The sequence below is a fragment of the Rhinatrema bivittatum genome, chromosome 13 (assembly GCF_901001135.1).
Source record: "Rhinatrema bivittatum chromosome 13, aRhiBiv1.1, whole genome shotgun sequence".
Classification (NCBI taxonomy): domain Eukaryota; kingdom Metazoa; phylum Chordata; class Amphibia; order Gymnophiona; family Rhinatrematidae; genus Rhinatrema; species Rhinatrema bivittatum.
The window spans coordinates 10817803-10842274 of NC_042627.1; the positions used below are offsets into that span (position 1 = coordinate 10817803).

At 44.1% G+C, this 24472-nt stretch overlaps 1 long non-coding RNA gene across 2 annotated transcripts in view; it reads left to right on the forward strand.

The window, feature by feature from the left end:
• The first annotated feature begins 5182 nt into the window (after positions 1-5182).
• Positions 5183-24472, forward strand: part of LOC115075397 — a 46622-nt gene continuing 27332 nt past the window's right edge. Inside the window, exons 1-3 of one of the 2 annotated variants that reach the window (XR_003852483.1) lie at positions 5183-5316; positions 5486-5640; positions 6648-6770. This is a non-coding gene — a long non-coding RNA (uncharacterized LOC115075397). Of the gene's footprint in view, positions 5317-5485; positions 5641-6647; positions 6771-24472 lie in introns of those variants that run through there. The other variant, XR_003852482.1, reaches the window with a different exon arrangement.

The following is a 24472-nucleotide window of genomic DNA, read 5'->3' on the forward strand; positions in this document are numbered from 1 at the left end:
TGAGACACCAGGGAACAAGTAAAAGAAAAATAGCAGCACACTCGCCACTCATTGTTAACGATCCAAATGAAAGAAAGGGTCTCTGAGTCCAAACTGGTGTTTAACAACAATTTTCTTTATATACAAAATCAAGATCCAGGCGAGATTTGTAAAAAAAAAAATTCAAAAAGAACATGAGAAAAATCAGTGTAAGACAAACCATGTTCTCCTTATCCAGTCCTCTCTTCCTTAAATGTAGGGATAAATAAGAGGGAGGATCCAGAAACGCCCACCCCCTACTATACTAAAAAAGTGACAGGCAAAGCCTAAAGTTTGGCCTGATTCCATTTCTCAGGGCGTGGGTTCCTCTGAGGTGTTTGTATCTAGTGGCCAGATGCTCAGAAAAGTGGTCATTCCACGCCACAGAAGGGAAAACATTTCCCTGTCCAGTAAGAATGACCGAGGAATACCCTGAACCCGGTCCCAGTAACCATCTGCTCGACCATGTTTCAGAACCCACCGACCAGTGCGAGGATTCGACTCCCTAGCAATTGGTTTTATTTTATGTGCTCCGAATGAGGTTACATCAATAAAAAAAAAATGAAAAGCTTATTTTGGGGGCAGAGGGTTATGTGTTTTTCCACCCAATTTTCCTTCTTGTAATAGTAGCCTAGAATTATTCTTGGGGCTTATCTTCAATTTGCAGTTCCCCAGCATATAGCCCTAGGAGGTACTGAATAATAGCATTTTAGGTTATTGTTCAGCTTTGGATTCTAGCAGGAGAGATGGAATTCACAATAACCTGTATCACTGGGTCAGTAAGAAGGGTCTTCAGGTTGCTTGTGCTCACCTCAAGGCCTTTAAGATCTTCACTTGGTACATTTTCTTTTTTCTTATTTAGATTTTTGAAAGCATCAGAAGGCTTCCAAACTTGGACAGCTGGGATTTGTTTTCTTTCACACTTCCTTCTTTATGAAGATAATTTGTGTGTAATGATAGCAATACAACAGGAATGATATTAAGGATTGGTCTTCTTTAAAGTGCGGTCCATTAACTGGTTTAGGAGACTATGAGTAATAGCACTCAAAAGCCAGGGTGACCAAATCGTCTCCGTAGCGGCACTGTTCTCTTTAGTCAAGACCTGAAATGATGGCAGCCAGATCGAAAGTTGTGGTTTCAAAACCGGTCTGCATTATTTTCAAAAGAACAGTATTTACAAGTTGAGAACACACGCAGTCTCAGTAATCTATGGTGGGCATTAGGTAGGCCGATATTTAGTGCTATTTAGCCAGATAAATAGAGGCTTATCTGGCTAAGTGGCAGCTGCTGAATATTAGGTTATGTTCAGCGGCTCCCACTTAGCTGCACAAGTATTGTTCCGGCTAAGTAGATAGCCAGATAGCTTGGGGGCGGACAATGGGTAGATCGAGGCATGACAGCTCATTTGGTTATCTTAGCTGGATCAATGCTGCCTATATTCAGCCTTATCCAGCTAAGATAGCGGGTCTAAAGTTATCCGGATGTAACTTATCCAGTTATATTCAGCAGCAATATCTCTTCTAAATTATCCGTATAAGTTATATCTGTATAGCCTAGATAACCAGATAGCTTTGAATATTGGGCCCAGGGTTCACAAGATCTGTTGAGAAATCCTAGGGCATTTCTTCACAAATTATCTACTCATGAGAAAGCGCAAGAATTTCCAGAAATGCTGTCTGTTCCCAGCCTCCTTTGAGAGTAAGGCTACTTCACTTTTCTTCCCCTTAGAGCGCTGCCCTCGTGCATATATTTATGGTGGCAGTCCAAGTCCCTCAGAATGTGTGTTAGTAATGTCCCTTTTTGCTACTTGTTCCATAGTATTCAGTGACTGGCAAACTTCTCACAGGCAGGGTTGTTCATTTCTTTCAGGAATTCAGGGCCTCACCGGGCTCTTGATTTTCTCACTCCAGCCATTTTTCTGGAAGTCTTGCTCTGTCTCTCTGCTCCTGTAGTCACATGTTGCTTCCCACGTTCAGCTCCAGCACTGGACTTGCACAACTGAACAAACGCTGAGCTGCCCCTCTAGAACATTCTCACTAAACTCTCTGGTCTCAAACCCAGGGGTTTCCTCCTCTCTGGGACCATATGGCACAGGTGCGACAGTATTAATAGTACACATGTAACCCCTTCCCCCTTTCTCTGAGGACATCCAGCACCCCGTGGGCTCCTGGGTTCTTCTGAAAGCGGGGAAGACTTGCTTCAGGGCGTTACATGTTTGGATCTTTCCTATACCTTCAGCAGTAAATCAGACAGCAACACAGCTTGGGGTTGTTCCAAAGCTCAAACGTTTCCTGCAAACCTTGTGAAATGAGTATAACTTGTAAAAAAAAAAAAAAAAAAAAAAAAAGTACACTATCTCCTGGTGATATCCATAGCAGAAATAAAAATCCACACAGTCACAAAATCCCCTTATCACAATAATTCCCAGCCACCTCTCATGGTGTGGGACTCCTTATTTGCTGCCATAATCAAACTTACATTTTGAGCTCCTCTTGCACAAGGCTCCCTGAGAATTCCCTGATAATTCACACTGACAAGGGTCCTGCTGCTACCCCCCCCCCCCCCCCCCCGGGAGCAGATCTTCATCAACTGCAGACCCACACTCTTGGGACCCTGCTCTGCTCCTAAATGCATACCAATTTTCCACACAGATTTGGGGTACAGTCTCCAACGGAAACAAGGAGAATACAGATGAGGAATCACCACCGGATTCCCTGCTCAGGGCCCCTAATGAGCTCTGAGCACTGTTTCTCTCTCTAGCAGCTCCAGGGACTCCAACCCCGAGTCCTGAACTACCTGAGGAGAAAAAAGCGAGAAACTTCTGGGTTCCTCCAATATATTGAATCACCTTAGTCATAGACACCTCCCGAATGGGAAGTGTCAGAAAATACCACCACACTTCCTATCTGACCTTACTGCTGTGTATCTGTGAAGACACAATATATCACTAGTAAAAGACAAGGACATTTTAGAACCCACAAATGAAGCCATGCCCACATTATAAATACTCGTAACTCCCATTTCACTGGGGGGGGGGGGGGGGGGTCATCTTTGGCAGCTCTAGGGGTGGGAAAAGACCTTTCGGCAGCCCTAGAATAAGATAAAAACCAGAATTCAGTCCAATGCAGACCAGCAAAAGCTGGGAGGCTCAAGGGAAGACTTGCACTCACTCAAGAAAAGATTTACAGGTTCACACCACCAGTGTTGTTCCAAAGAAAGACAGAATTTATTCAAAGTGTCAAAAAAAAAAAATCAAGGTCCAGTTAGATTAAAAACCCCCAGAAAATTTAAATAGCAAAAATCCAGAAATTGACTTCAAAACAGTTTCCACTTCCTGTCTCCAAACTTCATGTAGATTACTCAAGTTCTATCCACTTCAATACTTTTCACTTCTCAGAGGGTTTCCTAGCCCAACCTCTCTGAGATCCTGTACTCCTGTAGGACCCCCCCAATTGCTATTCTCTGGTTCTGCACCAATCTGGTCACAAGCTGTGGGCTCCCCAAAGCAGATAAATATCTCTGTTTACTGAGGAATTCTCCCTTGGCATCTTCCACTCTTCTAATTTCTGATCTCCAACGCGCCAGGACCCACTCTAGGCACTGGGCAAGGCCGCCAGGCTCCACATGTAGGACTTCAGACTTGTGAGAGTCTCAGCCCATCGCTCTTCAAATTGCTCTCAACTCCTCCCATGTGCTTGCGGATGCACCCTTTATGACTTCTTCCCAACCCATCCCATTGGGGGGAAGGCATCTCCTATCCAACTTTCCTTTAACTCATACCTCCAGAATTTTCCAAAGACTGGAAAGTTCCCCAATAACTGGCATGGTAAGGCCTGAGCTGCGATGGAGAAGGTACAGAGAAGGGCGACCAAAATGATAAGGGGAGTGGAGCAGCTCCCCTATGAGGAAAGACTAAAGAAACATAGAAACGACGGCAGAAGAAACCCAAACGGCCCATCCAGTCTGCCCTGCAAGCTTTCACAGTTATTTTTCTCATACTTATCTGTTACTCTGACCGCTGAGGTCAGGGCCCTTATTGGTAACTTTTTGGTTCTAATTTCCTTCCATCCCTGCCATTGATGTAGAGAGCAGTGCTGGAGCTGCTTTTCAGCTTGGAGAAGAGACGACTGAGGGGGGATATGATAGAGATGTTTAAAATCATGAGAGGTCTAGAACGGGTAGATATGAATCGGTTATTTACTCTTTCGGATAGTAGAAAGACTAGGGGGCACTCCATGAAGTTAGCATGTGGCACATTTAAAACTAATCGGAGAAAGTTCTTTTTCACTCAACGCACAATTAAACTCTGGAATTTGTTGCCAGAAGATGTGGTTAGTGCAGTTAGTATAGCTGTGTTTAAAAAAGGATTGGATAAGTTCTTGGAAGAGAAGTCCATTACCTGCTATTAATTAAGTTGTCTTAGAGAATAGCCACTGCCATTAGCAATGGTTACATGGAATAGACTTAGTTTTTGGGTACTTGCCAGGTTCTTATGGGCTGGATTGGCCACTGTTGGAAACAGGATGCTGGGCTTGATGGACCCTTGGTCTGACCCAGTATGGCATTTTCTTATGTTCTTATATACTCATTGTACTGATGACTCCAGAAGCCAATGAAAATTGGAGTGTCTGGACTTTCTGGACTTTCAAAAACTTTTAAACTCTGACCCCTGTTCAGTCCTAGAGTGGCTGATTCAGAAAGTTGTAAGGGTTCCCTGTTGGGAAGTAATAACATACAATGCTGGTATTCATGCTCAGAAGGAAAAAGTAAGTGCTAATTAACCCCCCTTTTAAAGTGTAGTGCTCTCCGTTTGCTGTGTAATCACAGTTAAGCGCTACTGTATATGAAAGTATTTCTGTGTACTGTACTCATGCAGCCTTGCTCCTGGTTGTGGGTGCTGCGCATATGCTATGAATCATAATGCATCCGTGCATACTGTTGGTGTGGAATGCATTTGCACTATACGGCTTAGCCTGGCCTGCTGTTTGTGGCTGCGTGACACGCAACCTTAAACCGAGTGAAAAGCAAGTCGCTGTCCTCACAGGGACGGAGGTAATGATTTCTGGCTGGGCTAAATCACATTATGCCACAGTAACCCAGTCACAAAATACAGTCTCATGATGAGTTTGCAATTAACTCATCTCACCACTGCACTGCACACGGACGCGTTTGTATGTGTAGTTGACCTGCTCCTTAGTGCGTGGACCGAGAAGAGGGCCCGGGGGGTCCAGATGGCTCCAATTCACTAGGGACAGCCTGAGTCACCGCTGCTCAGGTGGGAGTCCCGGTTTCTGATGGGTAAGTCTATAAATTATTATTTGAAAGAAAAATAAAATACGTGAGCAATGTTGCAAAAGCTCTGCCATGTGATGCTTGCCACAAATGCTTGCATTCAGAGCGAGGCATCTGTAGTGCTATGAATCAACTTCAGACAGAAACTCCCTATGGTTCTAATTAATCTCGACAGGTCACTAATCATGCTGGGAACTCTCAGAAGTGGCAGGAATGCTAAACAAAGGAATCTTCTTCTTATGCATGGCACAACAAAAGCTACTGAGACGTCCGCATCCCAAGTTGTCAACCAGTGGAAAGCTTCTGATACCGTCCACACAAGCCGCATCGGTGGGTGACACTCCTTCCTGTGCTCCCTGTCTGGCTCCCTCGCCTTCTCTCACCCTTCCATTTTCTGTCAGACTCTTGCACTTCCTGCTGCCAGCCCTTACCATTGCACACCTGCTTGCCTCGCCCTTTTTATCTCCTCCATCAGAACCTCCCCCTTTGCTATTTAGCTTGCACAGTTTTGGAAATGGAACACTGAAGGACACATTTTCGGTTTTGCACCTACCGCCACTCTCCATGCCTACTTTTAGCCCACACAAATCCAGATGATAGGGGCCGGTTATCTGCCCTTTCAAAAAAATACTTGGGCTAGTGTAAGTTTAATAGGAAGCAGATTTAAAGCCGATTGAAGAAAGTGATTTTTCATGCAACACATAATCTGTGGAATATATAGACAAGGCAACTAGCATAGTTGGGTTTCAAAAGGGTGTGGACAAGTTCCTGGAAGTCTATAAATAGTTATTAACCAGGTCATTCAGGAAGATTAGCTCTCTGCTTCAACGGCAGGGGAGAAAGACTGATACTTCAAGCATATCCAGCATAGCTCTCTGCTTCAACAGCAGGGGAGAAAGTCTGATACCTCACTTTCAATGCATAGCTCTCTGCTTCAATGGCAGGGGAGAAAGACTGATACTTCACGCATATCCAGCATAGCTCTCTGCTTCAACGGCAGGGGGAATGAAGAAAGGTGGATCTATATACAGACAACAACCAACAAGGACTGAATTATTTAGTCTGGGTAGGCAGGTGGGCGTGGGTGTGGCTTGCTTATTGCGGCGGTTGCTACCCTAACTAATTGGGCTAGATATTTCACTTAGATGCAGTTCCAACACTGCTCTCTCATTAATGGTGGGGGTGGAAGGGAAATAGAACCAAAAGGTTACTAAGAGCCAAGAGTAACATAAGTATGAGAAAAAAAAAAAAGTGCGAAACTTGCTGGGCAGACTGGATGGACCGTTTGGTCTTCTTCTGCCGTCATTTCTATGTTTCTATGTTTCTATTTTTCATAGAAAGTGAGCAGCAATAAACTGAATCTACTTTTACGGACTGGACACTGACAGAGATGCTGGGCTCGATGGACCTTCGATCTGGCCCAGCACGGCACTTCTTATGTTCTTATAATCAAACACAAGGTGCCTGTATACTTTGGGGTAAATATTCAAAGCTGGCATGTACGTAAGTTAACCGGTTAGATCTAATCCGGCTAAGTTATGATGTATAATCAGGGCAGGGCAGAGCTGCTGAATATATGCATATATGTGCCCACTTCACCGGATAAGTCTACCTGGCTCAGTTTAAATCTGTTCTATGGGGCATCTAAACTTAGACGCAAACCTCTCCAGCTAATTCTGAATATCGGTAGTTAGCCGAATAAGTTCTACGGCTAACTCGCTTTGCCCATCACATGCCTTCTTTTTGTGTGTGTAACTTTTAGCCATATATGATTAAGTGGCAGCCACTGAACATAGGCGCATATTCAGTAGCCTTATCATTCCTGCTTATCTGGCTAAATAGTGCTGAATGCGCTCTGAATATCTACCCAGCTTGCTACGTGGCTATAAGTACACGCATGCACTTACATCATCTAGAATAGTGCTGGAAAGTGCGCACACTCACTACACAGAAACATTTTTTTTAAACTTTAATGTGCAGGCATAATTTTCTCCCCAACCAAGTTACATCCCCAGGAATGCCTCTTTTATTTTCCTGCAACTAAAAGATTGTGTGGATGCAGCTGAACTACCTGCATAAACCCTGTCTGTTTGTTTTAACTCATGCAGTTCCCGAGAAAGGCTTTGAAAATGTGTGTGTGTGTGTATGCATGTGTGTCTGTGTGCTCTTCCAGAGTTGACTCCTGAACATTTTATCCACACAGAGCCTCTTTTACAATCAGATTGATTAGAGTCACCCCAGACTACTTTTTTAGCACATAAAGTCCCCCTCTGATGATGTGCATTAAAAACCAGAGTTATTAATTTAATCTGTGACACAGTCATTCTTATTCTTAAATTCACATTTTTTGCTAGTAAGCACATGTTATTTCTAATTGATATAAACACCAGAATTGTTTTTGATTCTGGAGGTAAATATTAAGCGAAACATAACAAAAGTCGTTATTTCCATTATTCACCCCCCACTCCGCTGAACAGACAGTAGCTGAACGTCAAGTTTTCCCAAGCATTTACGGTTGCAAAAGGGGGTATAGTAACCAATCAGACTTTATTCAGAAGGGCCCACAAGAGAGATTCAGAGTATGCAGGAGGCAGAGCTGCCTCTGCTTTCCATCACTGGGCCCCGCTCCGCCTCTGGTCTGCATAATTCCCATTTATACCTGAGGGAGAAAAATGCCCTCTTCTTTTCCTTTCTTCCCTCTCATTCAGAAAGAAAATTAGGGGAGTTGACTCCTTCCTTTCACTTTATCCAATTCCACCAAAATAAAATCAGAAAAGTGGCTTGGAAAAGATGGGGGGAGGGGATAATGGAAGGATCAGGGGGCACTCATGAAGTTAGCAAGTAGCTCATTTAAAACAAATCGAAGAAAATTCTTTTTCATTCCGCACATAGTCAAGCTCTGGAATTCATTGCCAGAGGATGTGGTTACAGCAGTTAGTATAACTGGGTTTAAAAAAGGTTTGGATAAGTTCCTAGAGGATAAATACATAAACAGCTATTATGATAATTAATAAGCAATAGTAGCTTGTGATTTATCTAATGTTTGGGTTCTTGCCAGGTACTTGTGACTTGAATTGGACACTGTTGTAAACAGGATACTGGGCTTGATGGACCCTTGGTCTGACCCAGTATGGCATTTATGATCTTAGGGGAGAAATCCTATTTCTGAGCTGTTTCTCACCTCTTGTAAAGAAGGAGCACTATGATTGCAGTAGTACACAACAGCATTTGCTATCAAGAAGTAACCTTGACAGCCCCTAGCTACCTGGCAAGCAGCATCCCAACACACATGCCTCCCTCCACTGCCCCCCTTCCCCAGCATTTGTACATCCCATTCCCTTTCTCACATTGGCATTACCAGGGCCTACACTGCAGATGTTCATTCATTAACATATCGAAGACACAAAATTATACAAAATAACAAATGTAAGGACCCATTGATTCCTTACTAGCTGCATGTGCCTCATAAGCAGTACATATTACAATTGGCTAGACGCATACCATTTCCAATGCATCCAGCATAGGCTCACTCATAGGGTGAGCTCTAATGGTGCAATGCCGTCGCAGGGATAGGATCCCATGATGGCATTGAGCTCCAGCCTTCTTCTTTGCCGTCGCAGGGATGGGATCCCATGATGGCATTGAGCTACAGCCTTCTTCTTTGCCGTCGCAGGGATGGGATCCCATGATGGCATTGAGCTCCAGCCTTCTTCTTTGCCGTCGCAGGGATGGGATCCCATGATGGCATTGAGCTACAGCCTTCTTCTTTGCCGTCGCAGGGATGGGATCCCATGATGGCATTGAGCTCCAGCCTTCTTCTTTGCCGTCGCAGGGATGGGATCCCATGATGGCATTGAGCTCCAGCCTTTTTCTTTGCCGTCGCAGGGATGGGATCCCATGATGGCATTGAGCTCCAGCCTTCTTCTTTGCCGTCGCAGGGATGGGATCCCATGATGGCATTGAGCTCCAGCCTTTTTCTTTGCCATCGCAGGGATGGGATCCCATGATGGCATTGAGCGCCAGCCTTTTTCTTTGCCATCGCAGGGATGGGATCCCATGATGGCATTGCTGCTCCAGGGTCAGACAGCCCTGGTTGGGTGGACCTAAGCCCAAATTGGGTGGGTCATGGCCCATCCAGACTCACCCATGGCTAAGCCACAGTTTTATGAATGCTAATCCTTTTTTCCTTACCTTTTCAGCTACTTCATTAGAAAACCACTGTAGCCTTTTTTTTTCCTCTTTCCTTTATTTACTTTCCTGACAAAATGGTTGGTTGTCCTTAAAATATCTTCTTTTAGTTTTGCCTACTGCTCTTTTATTTTCCTTAGATTTTCCCCATCCAGAAAATGATTGAGACTCTTGTGCATTTTAACAAAGTTCACTTTCCTGAAGTCTAGGACCCTTGCCTTAGAATGAACCATCACCGCCTGTACTTTAATATTGAATCACACCATCTGGGGTTCACTGGATCTCAGATGATCATCTACATTATTCTCATTGGTATGCCCTGAGTCCAGTATTGCCCTCTCTCATGTTGGTTCCATTACCAGTTGTCGGAACAGTTCTCAGTGCAGAGTATCCAGGATCTCCCTGCTTTTAGAATACCCCATTGCTGTCTGGGATGTCCCAATCAACATCTAGAAGATTGAAATCCCCTTTCATAGCAAACCTGTGAATATTCTCCATTAATTTTCTATCCTGCAAAACAGGTCTGTGTATCACACCAGTATGAAAGGATGTTCCATTTCCTCTTTCTAGATTAACCCACAGTGCCTCCTCTTTGCTTCGTAAGCTCTGCAGTTCTTTTGCTTTGATATTTTTTTATATATAACACCACTCCTCTTTCCTTTCTTCCTACCCTGTTCTTCCTGAATAACTATAACCCTATCATGGTTTTCTTTGTACCATGTCTCCGTGACAACCAAGTGAGCCTCTTCTATGACTGCCTCTATATCCAGGATATTTCCATACTATGGGCATTAATATATATAGCTTTCCAGATGTTTTAATTGTGATTCACTTAGCATGGCTGGCTCGTTGTAAGTGGAAGGTGTTTATTTTTAATTAATAAATAAATATTGCCTTTTTTTTTTTTTTACACCATTTTTATACAAGCATTTAATGTTTTACTTACCTGAAGGTTTTTTATTTCTCCCACCCCAAAGTTTCTAATTTAAAGCCCTCATTAGGTTTGCCAGTCTCCTCTGGAAGACACTTCACATCTTTTTGATAGGTGGACACCATCTCTGCTCAGTGATCCTTGGAGCACTATCCCATGATCTAGGAAACTGAAACACTCTTGTCAACACCATATATGCAATGATTGACTCACCTCCAGAATATTAGCATCTCTTTCCTTGGCAGGAAAAAAATTACCTGCTCAGCTATCTGCTTCACCCTCTCCGTGAGCCATGATATGCTTCAGGGGGTATCTAACAGTATCATTTATGCCAAATAGATGATCGTCATTGGAAAATAGTCAGTAGGCAATCTGTAATGTCTGGGCACTTGGTAGACTGCACACCTCCTGAGACAGTATGTCTAGTCGGAAGGGAGTCATCAACCTCCATGCCCCTCAGAAGGGAATCACCAACCACCACCACTATCCTTGACTTCCTAGACACAGTGGTTGATGATCCTGCAGCTTTGGGGCTTACATTCATTGGTTCCTCCTTATCCTGGGATAGTTTCTTCACCTACTTCCAGGGCTGCATACCAGTTCTTCAGGTTAAGGGAAGATGAAGTTGGGGGTGAGGATTCTACTGGCTTTGGTAATCTGTGTCCGGCTGTGATCTCGCAGCCCAGCTTCTCCTTTCCCTCTGCTGGAGTTTGCTATTTTAGATGCCTCAAAAATAATTTCAGCTATGTGTAGGCCTCAGTGTCACGGATGCTTCTAAGCCCTGCCACGTCCTCTCAGTTTTGCTATCTGTTTCCTGAATGAGTCAACCTGCAAGCATTTTTCATACCAGATCACACTGTGGTTCTGGATATCTGTTTGGACAAAGGCAGAAGTAGTAACTATGGCGGCAGCTTTGTCGACCCAATTTTTTCCAGCCATTCAACTGCTTTTCTTAGGACCTTGGTACCTGTAGAAATAAATGAGAAAAGAGATCTACCATTTTCTTAGCTGGCATTAGGGATGTGAATCGTTTTCCATATCGTCTTAACGATAGAAATCGTGTGGCAGGGCAAGAAAATCGTCTTAGGCACGATTTTTTAGTTAAAAAATCGTTAAAAATCGTTTTTTCCGATTAGTGCGCACTAACTCGAGTTAGTGCGCACTAACGGGAGTTAGTGCGCACTAACTGGGAATTAGTGCGCACTAACTAAAAATGATACAATTTGACACTTTTCAGGTCAGTTAAGGTCAGTTTAGGAATGAATATGTATTCCTATTGGCTGCCCTCTTATTTATTCATGTTACCAAGTTTCCTACTGACAGTATATGGGGGATGGGAAATGGAAACAGTTGGTAGCTTGACAAAACAAGTAATGTGATCAGTCAATGTGACTAGAACTTGTGCCCTAACCCTGATACTAGGGGTATTGTGATCTTCCTGCACACAGTGCCCTATCCCTATTAATACCAGGAGTGTTGTGATCTTCCTGCACACAGTGCCCTATCCCTAATACCAGGGGTGTTGTGATCTTCCTGCACACAGTGCCCTATTCCTGATACTGGGGGTGTTGTGATCTTCCTGCACACAGTGCCCTATTCCTGATACCGGGGGTGTTGTGATCTTCTTGCACACATCCCGGTATCAGGGATAGGGCACTGCATGCAGGAAGATCACAACACTCCTGGTATTAATAGGGATAGGGCACTGCATGCAGGAAGATCACAACACTCCTGGTATTAATAGGGATAGGGCACTGCATGCAGGAAGATCACAACACCCCTGGTATCAGGGATAGGGCACTGTGTGCAGGAAGATCACAATACCCCGGAGGAGTGAGGGTCAGGCAGCTCCCCCCTGTCTGTGAAGCCAGCCTCTCACTAGTAATGCAGGGAGGGAGCTGTCTCAGACTTCACCATCCTCCCTCCCCCCTCACCCACACACCATTCACTAGCTGGGACATGGGGGAAGTCAGGAGTGAGGGTCAGGCAGCTCCCCCCTGTCTGCGAAGCCAGCCTCTCACTAGTAATGCAGGGAGGGAGCTGTCTCAGACTTCACCATCCTCCCCCCCCCCTCACCCACACACCATTCACTAGCTGGGACATGGGGGAAGTCAGGAGTGAGGGTCAGGCAGCTCCCCCCTGTCTGCGAAGCCAGCCTCTCACTAGTAATGCAGGGAGGGAGCTGTCTCAGACTTCACCATCCTCCCCCCCCCCTCACCCACACACCATTCACTAGCTGGGACATGGGGGAAGTCAGGAGTGAGGGTCAGGCAGCTCCCCCCTGTCTGTGAAGCCAGCCTCTCACTAGTAATGCAGGGAGGGAGCTGTCTCAGACTTCACCATCCTCCCCCCCCCCCTCACCCACACACCATTCACTAGCTGGGACATGGGGGAAGTCAGGAGTGAGGGTCAGGCAGCTCCCCCCTGTCTGTGAAGCCAGCCTCTCACTAGTAATGCAGGGAGGGAGCTGTCTCAGACTTCACCATCCTCCCCCCCCCCTCACCCACACACCATTCACTAGCTGGGACATGGGGGAAGTCAGGAGTGAGGGTCAGGCAGCTCCCCCCTGTCTGTGAAGCCAGCCTCTCACTAGTAATGCAGGGAGGGAGGTGTCTCAGACTTCACCATCCTCCCCCCCCCCTCACCCACATACCATTCACTAGCTGGGACATGGGGGAAGTCAGGAGTGAGGGTCAGGCAGCTCCCCCCTGTCTGTGAAGCCAGCCTCTCACTAGTAATGCAGGGAGGGAGGTGTCTCAGACTTCACCATCCTCCCCCCCCCCCCCTCACCCACATACCATTCACTAGCTGGGACATGGGGGAAGTCAGGAGTGAGGGTCAGGCAGCTCCCCCCTGTCTGTGAAGCCAGCCTCTCACTAGTAATGCAGGGAGGGAGCTGTCTCAGACTTCACCATCCTCCCCCCCCCCCTCACCCACACACCATTCACTAGCTGGGACATGGGGGAAGTCAGGAGTGAGGGTCAGGCAGCTCCCCCCTGTCTGTGAAGCCAGCCTCTCACTAGTAATGCAGGGAGGGAGCTGTCTCAGACTTCACCATCCTCCCCCCCCCCCTCACCCACACACCATTCACTAGCTGGGACATGGGGGAAGTCAGGAGTGAGGGTCAGGCAGCTCCCCCCTGTCTGTGAAGCCAGCCTCTCACTAGTAATGCAGGGAGGGAGCTGTCTCAGACTTCACCATCCTCCCCCCCCCCCCTCACCCCCACACCATTCACTAGCTGGGACATGGGGGAAGTCAGGAGGGAGGGTCAGGCAGCTCCCCCCTGTCTGTGAAGCCAGCCTCTCACTAGTAATGCAGGGAGGGAGCTGTCTCAGACTTCACCATCCTCCCCCCCCCCCCCTCCCCCACACACCATTCACTAGCTGGGACATGGGGGAAGTCAGGAGTGAGGGTCAGGCAGCTCCCCCCTGTCTGTGAAGCCAGCCTCTCACTAGTAATGCAGGGAGGGAGCTGTCTCAGACTGGTATCAGGGTTAGGGCACTGTGTGCAGGAAGATCACAACACTCCTGGTATTAATAGGGATAGGGCACTGTAAGAGATCACTGTAGTAGATTGAATAAAGATCTGATGTTTCTGCTCTCCTCACACCAAACAAAAACAACACACAAGCAGAGAAGCCCTTCTTACAAAGCTGAGCTAGTGAGTTAAGTAGGAGGAAAAGTAAACATACTGGTGCCAGTGTGGCTACTTAAAAAATACACTTACCAACAATCAATTACATATATTTGAACTGTGTACAGTTCCAGCCAGGACCACCTTTCTAAAATGCACAGTGATTGGCAAATTCAACATGCACTAGCATTTCAGGTGCCTGCTAACAAAAATAATAAACAAACAAGTTCTAGTCAGGTGAGTGCTGATCATTACATTACTTTTTTTGTCAAGCTTCCAACTGTTTCCATTTCACATCCCCCCAACCATATTGGTAACATCAATAGATAAGAGCACAGCCAGCCAATAGGAATACATACATACATATTCATTCCTAAGTGACCTTTACTGACCTGGGAAGTGTGAACACTTTGTTTCATTTTCTGTTGGTGTTCGTTAGTTTCCAGTTCCATTTCCCATCCCCCCAACCATCACCTCAGTGGTAACATCAATAGATAAGAGGGCAGCCAGCCAATAGGAACACATATTCATTCCTAACTGACCTTCAGTGACCTGGAAAGTGTTTATTTGTATCATTTTCAGTTAGTGCGCACTAAATCGAGTTAGTGCGCACTAACGGGGAGTTAGTGCGCACTAACTCGAGCTGGCGGCGTACGGAACTTATATCCGCTCCACAGAGCACGTAATTAAAAAAACAAAAAAATTTAGAGAAGTTAGGGGGGGTTTAGGGATCGAGGAGGAGAGGGGAAAAGGTAGGAAGACCAGGTAGGGGTGTAGGGAAGTTCCCTCCCAGTTCGCTCCTTTATTGGAGCGGACTGGGAGGGAACTGGGAAAATGGCAAATCGCGTCACCGCAAATAATTTTAAAAAATGCCCTCCCGCCCACACATGCATGCGCGGATATTAAAATGCAGCATGCATGTGTGCGTGGGAATCCTATTTTATAACATGCATGTGCCGTGTCTTTGTGCTTGCGCTGGGAGCCGCGCGCACATGGACCCGCACGTGCGCGTTTAAAAATCCACCCTTTTTTCCCTTCATGTAGCCCTGTTTGCTTGCTTGCATGTAACTATGAGTTATGAAATAATATATCATCTTTTAGTTTATAAAATGTATGTTTGTATCTATCTGGCATGCAGTCTATAAAGAATCCTGTTGTCTTGAGTATAAAAGGTCAGATCAACTAAAATGAATTACCTGAAAGATCTTTTATGGTATAACTAATTAAGCTACCACTGAACTTTACTTAAGTGGGTTCTGTTTTCACAAAAGGCTAATAATAAATCTGTTATTCCTTATTTTTCTTTGCCAACAAAGGTCAAGTTATTCTGTGTAATCCAATCCCTTAGTTAGCGGGTTAGTCTATATATTAAGAATGAAAGATGATTAGGAAAGTAGGAGTGAGTATGCATCTGGAAAAGATGGACCAAATGACACACACAAATAAGATGGGAGCAAAGCAGGTGCCACATCAACATGCCCTAGAACACTGGTATTCACTCCCAGTCCTTGAGGGCCACACACCCGCGCATAGGTTTTAAAATCTACCCCACAGTGCGCATTTTATAATGGGCCTGGCCACGCGTGTAAAACCCGATACATGAACAAGTGCCAGGCCCTAAAATAGTGGAGGGCCGGGGTGGGGGTCTGTGTGGGGCGGGGCAGGGTGGGGTCGGGCCAGGACAGCGCCATTGTACGCTGTCCCAGGGAAGCAAGCGCCAGCAGCTGGCGAGCGTGCCATCTATAGCTGCTTTAGAGGAACAGCAAGGTAACAAACAAAAATAAAAGTAAGAGTTAGGTAGAGGTCAGGGGTCGGGGGTCGGGGAGGAGAGGAGAGGGGAACGGGTAGGAAGGTTAGGCAGGGGGTAGGGAATTGGAGCGGGCTGGGAAGGAACTGGGGGAGGCCCGATTGTGTTGCCACACGTATTTACGGAAAATTCGCCTCCCCCAGCATGCGCTGCCCACAAGCGCACACGTGGATTTTAAAATCCGGCGCTCGTGTGCGGACCGCGTTGACAATTAGTCGGTTTAGCCACGGACGCAAGTTTTTGAAATGAATGGTGTTTAACTGAAGTCGTTTCAGGAGATGGAGTTTTGCTTTTGAAGAGCGTTGTCCCCTGAAGCAGGACCGAGTGGTCCAGAACACAATCGTGTCGGGACTGTTTTGCTTCATCAAGGACGGACGAGTGTTGTTTTTGAGATTCTTATATGACCATCTATGCGGGAATGTTTTCAACATATTTCAAAAACCCATGTATGCACTCAAAGTTGAAATTTCAAAGAGTTGCACACAAATTAGCAGATACATGCGTGCATGGCACATGTTTGCGTAAATGCCATTTTATAAATCTCAAGTATACACACGCAGGAAATGGTGCGTGGATAAATTTGCTCGTATAAAAAAGGGGCGGAGCCACCTTCATGCATATAAGTTGCTATTTTATAACCTGCAGGAGTGACAGCTCATATTTTTACCCTAACATATTTTACCCCTAGTTCCATGTAAACCGATTTGATATGACACCAATCATGAAGGTCGGTATATAAAAGAATTAAATAAATAAATAAATAAATAAATAAATATTTACACCTGCTAATTATTAGGTAGAAGTGAGAATTATACCAGCAAATGTATCCATCCACCATTTCTTGCGTGTGTATACTTGAGATTTATAAAATGTCATTTATGCAAACATGTGCCATGCGCGCATGTATCTGCTAATTTGCGTGCACCTCTTTGAAAATTCAACTTTGAGTGCATACATGGGTTTTTGAAAATTGCTATGATAGTAGGCTACACGTATGCAGGTAGCTCCTTTGAAAATTACCTCCAGACTTTTTAAAATCAAAAAGTATGAGCTTAAGTTCCAATTCTGCTCCAACTCCACCCCCCCCCCCCCCCCTTCTCCAACCCCCTGGAATATCTCTCTGCAGTACAGGGTTATGTGCATACTGTTGCACGTACAGATACCCGGGCTATTTTAGTAAAGCCGTTTATGTGCACAAAACTAGTTTTATGCATGTAGATATCTTTGAAAATGACCCCCATTAGGGCTGAATTCAAGAATCAGGCAAACAGTTCCACAGCCCATTTTCCACAAGTGGTTGCTTGCACAATTTTTTTCCATAGGAAATTGTTCCTCTTCCAGACGTTGCGGGATATCAAAACCTTAGGTATAATGTGAGCGATTTCAAAATTGTAAAAGCCAACTTAATTGTAAGATTACCTCCTTTTATGGCTCTATTTTTGTGGAAAATTAATTCTTACCCTATTTCTGTTTTGTTACATATAATTTATCCTAATTAAATTGACATTTTTTTTTGTAAAGTATCAAACCATAATCCTTGATATAAAGGAACATTTTCTCTACGATAGCAGGTTGGATAGAAAGCTACACATTATTCTAGTTCTAGAATCCTTTTCTGAAATCAGCAAAAAGGAAATCGCCCATCTTCTTTCCTCCTCTAAACCTACTACTTCTGCTGACCCTATTCCTTCCCAGCTCTTCACTTCTATCTCCACTGCAGTTATCTGCTCCATCTGTCACATCTTCAATTGATCACTTGTCATTGCGACTGTCACCTCTTCCTTCAAACATAGTCTGATCACAAGACTCCTTAAAATGCCGTCACTGGATACTGCTATCGGCCCATCTCCTTATCTCATCCAAACTGCTTGAGCGTGCTGGTCATCTCTGCTGTCTTGATTTCTTTTCATTTCAAGCCGTTTTGGATCTACTTCAGTCTGGCTTTTGGCCTCTGTGCTCCACAGAAATTGCTTTCGCCAAAGCTTGTAGGGGAGATAATCTACAGGTAACTGAACAATTTAATTGATAATCTGATGATAGAAATTCATTTGTTTTAAGGGAGCAGTTGCTTACACTTTTGTGAGGTAATCAATATTGTAGCAGCTTAAGTATAAAACATTTTACTATGGTACAGATATTTTAAGAACACAAGAACATAACAAATTGCCATACTGTGTCAGGTAGAGGGTCCATCACGCCCAACAACCTGTTTCCAACAGTGGCCAAACTAGGATACAAGTACCTGGTGAATACGCAAACCGTAAATAAATCCCATGTTGCTAAAGCCAGTAAAAAGCAGTGGCTATTCCTTAAGTAAATTTGATTAATAGCAGTTTAAATGTGCTACTTGCTAACTTCATGGAATATCCCTAGGCTTTCTATTAACTAAAAGAATAAACAACCAATTCACATTTACCAATTCTAGCCTCTCATTATTTTGTAGACCTCCATCATATTTCCCCTCTAAGCTGAGCAGTTCTAATCTCTTTAGCCTTTCTTCCTATGGGAGCCATTCCATCCCCTTTATCATTTTGGTCGCCTTCTCTGTTCCTTCTCCAGTGTATTTGTGTCTTTTGTGAGTTGTGACAACCAGAGTTATACATAGTACTCAAAGTGAGGTCTCACCAAGGAGCAATACAGAGGCATTACGACATTCTCCATTTTATTCGCTATTCCTTTCTTAATTATTCCTAACAGTATGTTTGTTTTTTTGACCGCTGCAGCATACTGAGCTATGTCAATGTATTGTCCACTATGATGCTTAGATCTTTTTCCTAGCAAGGGAAGGCCCAATGAAACAAATTGGAAGGCGGTCCAATGTAGCCAAGACGAATACAACAAAAGGAAGACCGTATGCCGTGGAAAAAAGTCTATCTAATTATATTAATAAAAAACTTTTTTTCCACGACATACGGTCTTCCTTTTGTTGATTTTTTTTTTTGTGTATAATTACCATACTGGGTCAGACCAAGGGTCCATCAAGCCCAGCATCCTGTTTCCAACAGTGGCCAATCCAGGCCACAAGAACCTGGCAAGTACCCAAAAACTAAGTCTCTCCCATGTTACCGTTGCTAGTAATAGCAGTGTCTATTTTCTAAGTCAACTTAATTAATAGCAGGTAATGGACTTCTCCTCCAAGAACTTATCCAATCATTTTTAAACACAGCTATACTAACTGTACTAACCACATCCTCTGGCAACAAATTCCAGAGTTTAATTGTGCGTTGAGTGAAAAAGAACTTTCTCCGATTAGTTTTAAATGTGCCACATACTAACTTCATGGAGTACCCCCTAGTCTTTCTATTATCTGAAAGAGTAAATAACCGATTCACATCTACCCGTTCTAGACCTCTCATGATTTTAAACACCTCTATCATATCCCCCTCAGCTGTCTCTTCTCCAAGCTGAACAGCCCTAACCTCTTTAGTCTTTCCTCATAGGGGAGCTGTTCCATCCCCTTTATCATTTTGGTCGCCCTTCTCTGTACCTTCTCCATCGCAATTATATCTTTTTTGAGATGCGGCGACCAGAATTGTACACAGTATTCAAGGTGCGGTCTCACCATGGAGCGATACAGAGGCATTATAACATTTTCCGTTTTATTCACCATTCCCTTTCTAATAATTCCCAACATTCTGTTTGCTTTTTTGACTGCCGCAGCACACTGAACTGACGATTTCAATGTGTTATCCTCTATGACGCCTAGGTCTCTTTCTTGGGTGGTAGCTCCTAATATGGAACCTAACATTGTGTAACTATAGCATGGGTTATTTTTCCCTATATGCATCACCTTGCACTTATCCACATTAAATTTCATCTGCCATTTGGATGCCCAATTTTCCAGTCTCAGAAGGTCTTCCTGTAATATATCACAATCTGCTTGTGATTTAACTACTCTGAACAATTTTGTATCATCTGCAAATTTGATTATCTCACTCGAATTTCTTTCCAGATCATTTATAAATATATTGAAAAGTAAGGGTCCCAATACAGATCCCTGAGGCACTCCACTGCCCACTCCCTTCCACTGAGAAAATTGCCCATTTAATCCTACTCTCTTTTAGCCAGTTTGTAATCCATGAAAGGACATTGCTACCTATCCCATGACTTTTTACTTATATTCCACTTTTTGCAGCACTTCAAAGTGGATTATTTCAGGTACATCCCTATGCCCAGAGGGCTTATAATCTGTTTGTATTTGAGGCAATGGAGGGTAAATTGACTTGCCCAAGGTCACAAGGAGCAACAGTGGGACTCAAATTCTGGTCTCCTGGTTTGTAGCCCACTGCTCTAACCACTAGGCTACTCCTCCACTCCTCATCAATCCCCTTTTCAGATTATTTCTAAATATATTAAAAACCACCGGTCCAAGTACAGATCCCTGAGGCACTCCACTGTTTACCTCTCTCCACTGAGAAAATAGACCACTTAATCTTACTCTCTATTACTTGTCTTTTAACCAATTTGCGATCCTCAACAGGACATTGCCTTCTATCCCATGACTTTTTAATTTTCTTAGAAGTTTTTCATGAGGGACTTTGTCAAACGCCTTCTGAAAATCTATATCTACCAGCTCACCTATATCCACATGTTTATTAACCCCGTCAAAAAAATGTAGCAGATTTGTGAGGCAAGACTTCCCTTGGATAAATCCATGCTGGATGTGTCCCATTAAACCATGTCTTTCTATACGCTCTGTGATTTTATTCTTTAGAATAGTTTCCACAATTCTTTCCGGCACGGAAGTCAGGCTCACTGACTTCCTGCTGAACCACCTTTTTCCACTGCAATCTTTTTCAAAATCTGGCTGCATGACCTATCTTCCTTCAATAGTATTTATTTAAAATTAGTTTTTACTACACACTTCCTTGATTGTAGTGGTTTACAAATTAAAAACACTCATAAAATATCAGTACTTGCAATTCAAATAAATTACACAAATTGCCTGAAAACCATCTATATCCAAAAAAATAGATTGGCCTGTAGTCAAGCTGGGGCTTTATAGTCTATCTCACAGGCATATTGAAAAAGACATGTTTCCAAGGTCTTTTTAAATGCTTTAGTATCTTGTATCAGCCTTATATATTCCATAATAATGGCTCTGATACAGAGATGGCATGATCTCTCACTTCTGCTTAGTGTGCTTGATACACTGTCATAATTTTTAAAAGCCACTTACTTGCTGACCTTAGCATGTGTTGAGGAGTATGTATATGTAACTCGGATCCATCAGTATTATAGATAATCTTTGGTAGCAGCATAAATACTTTATACTCAATTTGGAACTGTATTGGTAACAGTGTATCTTGTGCAATGCGGGTATAATATGATCATATCTCAAATGTCCGGTCTAGATTCGAGCAGCAGAGTTCTTAGGGTACTGCTGGGAAGATTTAACATCAGGGAATTGCATTAATCAATCCCAGACAAAAAAACAGGGTCTGCAAAATAATGTGCCTATGACCATGTAATACCTGTTCTTAAGTTGCTACATTGGCTCCCTGTCCACTTCTGTATACAGTTCAAGCATCTCTTCCTAGCCTACAAATGCTTTAACTCTGCATGTCCTCATTATCTATCTTCTCTCCTACACACTTCCTCGTGAATTCTGTTCATTGGGCAACTTGCTCTTATCTATACCCTTCTCCCCTACCACTTTCTGACTCCATGGTTTCCACCTTGCTGCTTCACATGTCTGGAAATAGATTCCCTCAGTTGCTGCTTCATGCCCCCCTCTCTGGTCAAATTCAAATCCATTCGAAAAATTCACCTTTTTGACTCCTCTACAATAAATACATGGCCCATTGACTCTTGTTTATCACATATGTTTGACTTGACTTATATTGTAAGCTCGACGGATCAGGAACTATTTCTTATGTGTATCTGTACAGTGTTGCGTATGGCTAGTAGCGCTTTAAAATTGAAAAATAGTAGCAGAATAGTAATAGAATCCTGCTGAGAGTAATGGCATTGGTTCAGAGTTCTCATAAAATGATTGTTGACCCTTCTCAGTTGCCAATCAAAAACCTTTAATCTAAAAAGCTTCTTACTTCAGAGATTCCTGTAAGTTTATTATTGATCTGTCAGAAGTTAATGTAAAAACAAATGATGGGGAGAATTGATTTGGGGTGAATTTTACTTAGCATATCCTCTTAAGAATATTTTGTAATAGCACTGATGCTAATGCAGTCTCTCACCATTCGGGTGGCTGTTATGTGATTCTGAAAAGATTCCATTACAGTTCCCCATAAATTATAAAGGGATGAATGAACTACATCTGTATTCTATACTACTTGGATGAGCATTAGGGAAAGTGGATATTAATGATATATATGGAAATGGAAGCCCTGGTTAGGTACTGTCACAGTGTGGGGAACCAGCTGGATGGGGATTTTGCCTGAGGAACAGGGCCAAACTCTAGGGCAAGGTTGGACAGGATCTTCTGCCTAACCAGTCACCTCCCCGTAGGCTGAGCCCTTGGTTGCCAACATGACTTAGACTGTAACTGGAGACAAGCTGGGTCTAGAAGTTGAGCAGGCATTGGAGACCATGCAGGCACAGGCAATGAGACAGGAATCAGAGACAAAGTTGGCAGTAGAGGAACTGGAGGCACAGAAGACAGGGCTGGAACAGACCTGGCCTGGAGACAAGGGCTGGAGACAGACACAGAAGGCCCACTGGTGGGGCCACAGGAAGGACTAGACAGGATGAGACTTTTACTGGACAGGACTAGACAAGGACAGGACACAACTAGATAAGACAAGGAAATACAGAAGGCCTGAAGGCCAAGGAAGGGCAAGGAAATACAGAAGGCCAAAAGGCCTGGGCAAAACTGAGAAGGGCAAGAAGGCTCAAAGCCACAAGACAGGACAAGGAGGCAAGGAAGTCCACAAGCCAGACAGAAGGCCAAGGAGGCCACAGGGTAAGGTAGGAAGACCAAGCAGGCCACAGGACAAGGCAGGGAGGTCAAGCAGGCCACAGGATAAATGATGCAGGGCTAAATAGGGCTTGTCTTACTGAGTCATGGGAGCATCAAGTGAGGAAGCCAAAAAGCTTTATTGTATCTCTCTGTTCTATGTAGTGCAATATCATTCAATATATCTTATAATGTTCTTTCTTGATTTATGCTATACTTGCTATGAACAAAGATAGAAGCTACTATTTAGGTTATAATAAGAAAAAAAGATATGTAAACAAATTTGGTAGAAAATAGGTATAATGATGTGTGACCTTTTCCTATCAGTAATAAAATGTGTTGTGCTTGTAGGTAATTGCAAATAGAACCTAGGCCAGGCTGAACTGTTGATTAGTCAGGACCTAAAACCTATCGGGTAAATTTTTAAAGCCTGGTGCGCCCAAATACCAGGAGATATGCACGTGCCTGGGCTGTGCGCACGCCAAGCGCATTTTCAAAATAGCCCGGCCACACGCTTATCCCCTGGTATGAATGGAAGTGCCGGGGTCTGTAAAAGGTGCAGGGCGGGGATGGGGTATGGGCAGAGCGGGGGTGGGGGCCAGTCTGAACAGCGGCCATTAGGCCCCGTCCTAGGGACGCGTGCGCTGGCAGCTGGCCAGCGCATGGAACTTAACTACAGCTCTGGAAAGTGAGTAAGTTAAAAAACAAACAAAAAAAAAAAGATTTGTTGAGGGGGTTAGGGGTCAGGGAGGAGAGGAGAGGAGAGGGGAAAAGGGAGGAAGGGTAGGTAGGGGGATAGAGGGGTTCCTGCCCAGTTTGCTCTTTAATTGGAGCGGACTGGGAGGGAACTCCCCTATCATCCTTACCTACCCTAAAAGTTAGGCACCTAGATGTTTGAATTCAATTATTTTTCCCCCAGCTCTACACTTAAATTTAGGTATCTTAAATAATGAGGTGCCTAAAAAGGAGGCATAGCCAGGTACAGGACAAGACAGGCGACTGGACATAGACACTGAGTGCTGGGATCCTATTAGGTTCTAAAGGTTCTATTAAGTCATCCCTATAATTGGCCTAACTTTAGGTGCCTTAAGCTAAGATACCTAAAGTTAAAATTAGGCACCTATATTTAAAGAAATGTTGTAGTCATCTGTATTCTTTGAATAGAAGCACTTAACTTAGGTGTTTATATTCAAGTGCTCTTTGAATGTTGGGAACTAAAATCCTTCACCAGAAGCAAATAGTAAATCCTCCCACACCTCCCTCAGAAGAAGACCCTCCACAAAAATCTTTGTTTTGTTTTAACAATAGAGTTAAGCTGACTCACTGTATGTAGTGATGCTGCAGTACTTAATGCTCATATGTGGGAGATCAAAAATTGCTTCTGATTTAATAGCTATGGATTTCAGGAACAATTATGTGAGGAGTATGATGGAGATAGTGGTCTGAGGCCCTGACAGGGTGTTAGGCTCATTACTTGCGGGATGGCCCTGCGAGCGGCTCTACTCACTCTGATGCCAGCCAGATGCTGCCACTCCATGCGATAGAGGGACACCATTGACGTCGCTCCTCCTAGATGCGTGTGCAATATTATTTCCTTTAAAGGGCCTGTGGCGGGAAAAGCCACAGCGTCCTCGGATGATGTCATTCCTACCTGCCCTATAAAAAGGCTCTTCTGACACCCCAGTGT